This window comes from Peromyscus eremicus, chromosome 4, assembly GCF_949786415.1.
Source record: "Peromyscus eremicus chromosome 4, PerEre_H2_v1, whole genome shotgun sequence".
In the NCBI taxonomy this organism is placed as follows: Eukaryota; Metazoa; Chordata; class Mammalia; order Rodentia; family Cricetidae; genus Peromyscus; species Peromyscus eremicus.
In genome coordinates this window covers 62210684-62216647 of record NC_081419.1, presented here as the reverse complement: position 1 = coordinate 62216647, position 5964 = coordinate 62210684, and the positions used below count along the sequence as shown (strand labels likewise).

General features: G+C 43.7%; 1 pseudogene; it reads left to right on the top strand.

Moving 5' to 3' along the window:
* Positions 1–5278: 5278 nt before the first annotated feature.
* On the top strand, positions 5279–5528 carry LOC131907753 (TSC22 domain family protein 1-like; annotated as a pseudogene).
* The last annotated feature ends 436 nt before the right edge of the window (positions 5529–5964 follow it).

Sequence of the window (5964 nt, the reverse complement as noted above, 5' to 3'; positions counted from 1 at the left end):
ATGTCAGTGTGACAGGATTGCAAGAAAAAGAATATCAGCAGATGTCTCTCCCACTTTACATTTAGCTCATGAAAACCTTCAAGAGGACATACCACAAAGTCCTACAAATATATTAATGTAGCTGATATTTGCAATATTAAGGGATCCTGTTTCTATAGCTAAGCCAATATTCCTAAATATGTAAATTAAAACCCAAAGCAATTAAAAGACTTAACACAGCAAAACTATCTGGCCAATCTCCCTATAAAAAGTAATATGTACCTTCATTCATCCAAGTACATTGATTGCAGCCTCCATATGCCAGGGTAGGGTTTCCAGTGATAATATGATATGTCACTGCCCTTTATGCCACTTTCTATACCAGATTGGGGTAATAGAGTGGGTGATGGGGATGGATCAGACAATAAACAACAAAATAAAAAAATAATTCCAGATAATGACAGATGCTGCAAAAAAAAGGGGGGGAAGAGTTGGGGGAAGTTGAAGGAGAAACTCCACTTTGAGGAGGTCAATGTAGGTCCCAGTCTGATAATATATTTTATGTAAATCAAATGAAAACCACTGGAAGGCTCTCAGCATGATCAAGTTTTTCAATGGCTATTCAGGATACTTAACAGAAAACATTCAAAAGGTGAGGAGAAATGTAAGCTGCAAGGCCATGGAGGAACCTTCAATATGAGCACAGGGCAAATGTGTTCTGAAGGGGTACTAGGGTTGATGTGTAAGGGGGACTTTGGGGATACATTTTGAAGGGGGACAAATGTCATTTTAAGGCACCAGATATTGAGAGAGAGAGCTCAACAGAGTAATCAAAATAATCAAAAATACCTCCCAATGTTTCTTTGTCTTTACTTTGGCTATACTCAGCAAGAACCAAATAATGAAAAGATAGGTTTAATTCTATTTTTTAAAATGGGACCAATAGATAGTCTACAATCATTAAATCAGAAAATCCTAATGAGTAAGTTGGAAATGGAGGAAAGGAAGCAGATATACAAACAAATGCATAATGTCAGGAAACATCCCAAACCTGAGCACTTGGAGATAGGCGTAGAAAAAATGGAACATACAGCCTTCGTTAAAACATAGTATAATTTCACTCTGATTATCCCAGTGGACATTCACTTGAGTGCCACAGCTCCAGGGACTGGCATTTATAATGAGCAGCAGTGATGTGCCAGAGGCAGAATATGAACCTAGAGCTGATCATGGAAGCAAAGTATACCATCCCTCAGCTGTAGACAAGGAAGAAAACCCAAGAAATGCATGATAACTGAGATAGGTCCAGTTGTGTTTAAAATAGAAATATTGTATTGAACCACATATACAAAAATGGGAACAACCATCTTGTCCTCAGCTAAGGAATGAGTTATTTTGGTGAGCTGGTCCTCTCAGGACGATAATTTTATAAATACGCAAAACCACTATAATTCTTATGCCACACGCAACACCAAGTACTTTACTTATAATATCTCATTGATACTTTACCACCATCCTGGGAGACAGCTACTAATAAGAAATACAGAGCTTAATTAAGAGCATGCACTAGGGAGCCATACTACCTGGGTTCAAGTCCCAGCACTGCCACTTGCCAGACATGTGACTTTGAGCAGGTGATGTCATCTCTATGTGCCTAAGTTTGTCTGCTTGTAAATGTAATAGGATATGGTAACAACTTCATAGGTCCTCTGGGAAGTTTAAATGAGGCTCTGAATGGAAAGAGCAAAGAGCAATGCCTAGCATGGAGTGATATCTAATTAGCAACAGTAGCTGTTATCATCATCTCTCTTTTCTGGGGAAACAATTAGAAGCTGAGAGATGTCTCACTTGTATGAAAGCCAGGACTTTAAGCCACATCTGTCTTTCACATCCAGTGTCCTAAACCACTTTCCTATTCCAGATAGGTCACATTAGTGACCTGTCCCCAACCTGGGACTGACAGTTGTGCTTTAAGTATTCATGTGTCTGAATACTCTATTGCACAACTATATTGGGCTGTCCCTCTAGATCATCTTAAACTAAAGGAAGGGACAAGAGTGAAGCTGAGACAATCCTAGACCTAGTCCAAAGTGGGGCTGGCAGCTTCTGTTGTGTGCTCTTGAGAGCCCTGATCTATCACAGAGTTCTGTCTGTCTCTCTTTCTCTCTCTCTCTGTCTCTGCATGTGTATGCACACATGTGTGTGTGTGTGCATGTCTGAGTGTGAACACATGCAGGTGAACACGTATGCATATGTATGTGCAGGTCAGAGATCAACCCCAGGTGTTGTTCTTCAGGAACTGTCCACCTTTGTTTTGGAGGTAAGGTCTCTCTTTTTTTTAATTAAATTTATTCATTTATTGTACATCTCAACTACAGTTTCCCCTCCCTCTTCTCTTCCCACTCCCTCCACCACACTCCTCCAAACCTCTCCCCAATCCACTCCTCCTCTGTTTCTGTTTAGAAAGAGGTAGGTCTCCCATGGGTGTCAACAAAGCATGGCATACCAAGTTAAGGTAGGACTAAGCTCCTCCTCTTGTTTTAAGGCTGGGTAAGGCAACCTAGTATGAGGAATACATTCCCCAAATCCTGCCAAAGCACCTGGGACAGGCCCCACTCCAACTGCTAGGAGTCCTACAAGTAGACCAAGCTATACAACTGTCACACATATGTAGAGGGCCTAGGTTGGTGCCATGTGGGCTCCTTAGCTGTTGGTCCAGTATCTGTGAGCCCCTATGATTCCCAGGTTAGTTGTCTTTGTTGGTTCCTTTGTGATGACCTTGACCCCTCTGGCTCATGCAACTCTTCCTCCCTGTCTTCAACAGGATTTCCGGAGCTCAGCCCAGTGCTTGGCTGTGGATCTCTGCATCTACTTCCATCAGTTACTGGACAAAGTCTCTTCAATGACACTTAGGGTATTCACCAATTTGATTACAGGAGATGGCCATTTCAGGCACTCTCTCCAGAATTGCTAGGAGTCTTGGCTGGGGTTATCCTTGGTAGATTCATGGGAATTTCCCTTGTACCAGGTTTCTACCTGATCCTGAAATGCCCCTCCCATCAAGACATCTCTTTCATTACTCTCCCCCTCTATCCCATCCCCAACCCAATCCCTCATGTTCCCAATCCCACCCTCCCCCAGTTTACCCAGGAGATCCTGTCTATTTCCCCTTCCCTGGGAAATCCATGCATCGCTCTTTGGGCCCTCCTTATTACCTAGCCTCTCTAGGGCTGTGGTTTGTAGCCTGGTTATCCTTTCTAGCTAATATCCACTTATGAGTGAGTTACCTCATTTTCTAAGTGGTTACCTCACTCAGGTAACCATCCATTTGCCTTCAAATTTCCCGATGTCACTGTTTTTAACAGCTGAGTAATATTCCATTTGTGTAAATGGAGCTAAGGTCTCTTACAGGCCAACAGCTCACCAATTAGGTAAGGCTGACTGGCCAATGATCCCAAAAGACCTGTCTTGCTTTGTCACCTCCATGCTGTGATTTTAAGTGTGCCATTACACTCTGGTTTTTTAAGTGGGTTCTGGGGACCAAACCCATGTCCACATGCTCACATAGCAAGCATGTTACAGACTGAGCCATCTCCCTAGCCCACCCTTGATACAAGATGTTTCATTCACATGGAAGTCTACATAAAGAATCCACATGGAGAGGAAAAAGCCCTAGCCATTCAAATGTGCCAGCTAAGACCGATTCTCACCACCACCTGAAAGCACCAGACACATTAATAGACAGAGCTTGAACATTCTACACCCAGCCACCCTCTGACCTCATCCAACAGAAAAACCTAGTCATGAAAGCCAAAAGACTACCCACCCAAGCTAGTGACAATCATTTGTTCATTGCTTAAGCCTCTATGTTTAGGGCTATTTGTTCAGCCACAATATAAAATTTAAGTAGTAGTCTGTAAGAAAAAGACTTCGCCGGGCGGTGGTGGCGCACGCCTTTAATCCCAGCACTCGGGAGGCAGAGCCAGGCGGATCTCTGTGAGTTCGAGGCCAGCCTGGGCTACCAAGTGAGTTCCAGGAAAGGCGCAAAACTACACAGAGAAACCCTGCCTCGAAAAACCGAAAAAAAAAAAAAAAAAAAAAAGAAGACTTCATGGGAACAAAATGTATGTCAGCAACATAAGATTAAAATCCAGAATAACAATCACATTCTAGACACAAGCTATGGGGAGGGTAACTGCCCATGCTCTGGAATATAACCACACAGGTTTAAGTCCACCCCTCCCACTCATGAGTTAAGTAAGTTACTCAACACCACAATACCAGGAAGGCATGACCTACCTGATAGCATTGTGGCAGTGATGCAAGAAATAAGCCATGTTAATGAGCTTAGAATAGCACCTGACACTTGGTAAAAACTCAACGCAAGACTAGCTTCCGCCTTTATTATGATTCAGAAGATGCTTATTGTAAATGAGTCAAGTTGGCCTGTGCAGGGAATGGGTGCGATCCCATGTCCTGCTTTCCCAAGGCTGCTGCTGGGAATCTGTCGAATTTTCCTTTGCCTGAGGAAATTCCCATGCAAAACATTGCAAAGATTGTTAAGAGACCTTGACAAGGACAACAAAATTAACAAAGATGAGGAGATGACAGCCCTTCTCACGGTGATCTTGAGGAGTACTGGCATCTCCAGCAACTGTGCAAAATAGCATTATAACAGAAATGTACCAAACAGGCATTTTCCCCCCAGAGGAAAAGTGATTTTCAATTTGGCCTCCGAGTAATATGTGATTTCTTCCATGAAATGAAGTCTAAAACTCTTTCACACCCTCACAACAGTGGAAGCTATTGAGCTACCAGAGATTATGAACTCCCAGGAATAAGGCAGCAGCCACGGAAGGCATAAATACAATACTGAGCCAGTAAGTTACATACAGAGAGAGCAATGGTACTACCCAACCACAGCTTTGGTGAACAGGAAAGAAGGAAAGCCTTCCTTAGAATAAAGGGAATGGCTAAAGTTTCCTTTAAGCAGATGCTAAATCAATAATAAAGACTTTCAAGGAAGAAAAAGACAGGGACAAAATCAGATTTCAAAACATAAGAGCAACAGTGAAACCAGTCTGGGCAGAATGGAATCACGAGCCACCACCATGAAAAGTCTCGCTAGACCATTGGTGGGACAGAAGTGGGGACTGTTCTTTTGAACCTGTTGTATACCCTGTACTATTGCAACAAAGATGTGTAGTCCATAGGCTGGAGATGAGCACAGTTGGTATATACCGAAACCCTGGGTTTAGTTCCCAGAACCGCAGAAGACTAGGCATGAAATAGAGCAAGTATGGATTTGATGAAAAGCCATTTGATGTCAGCAGTTAGAGAGGAAGTGAGGTTCTGAAGGGGTAGATCAAAGAACTAATGGAGAAGAACTCCCAGCTGGAGCAGAAGAACAATCTGTTGAAGAAACCGGCCAGTCCAGAGCAGCTTGCTCAATTTCAGGCCCAGCTGGAGACTGGCTCCCCTCAGGCCACCAAGCAGCCACAGGGGTCACACATCCCCCTGCACAGCCAGCATCCCGGGGCTCAAGATGAACCCCATAACCTGTTATGCCCCCACAGAACTGGCTGCTGCTGTCTGAACTGAACAGACTGAAGAGATGTGCTAGTGAGAAACCGCCTCCACAGTCACCCAGTTCACCGCTGTCTACGAAAGAGACATGAGACTCACACATGCCATTCTCGCTTTTCCCCAGTATTAAGCACTCATATGCTTTTGGCTTGAAGAAACATACTAGATGAGTGAATTAAAGGTTAATCAGAGAATGAGCATGGATGTGCCCTGTGCAACTTGGCGGATGTCTGAGGAATGGTTTAATTGATGCTGAGTAGCTGTGTGCCTTTTCAGCCCTTCCCAGCCACCCACCCTGCTTCCAAGAGCTCTGGGGCTTGCCTGCATGGAACTCGGAAGGTGGACTGCTCCTGGATTTTGTATTCTCCTCTCCTTCCCTTCAAGGAACTTGAGAGGTCG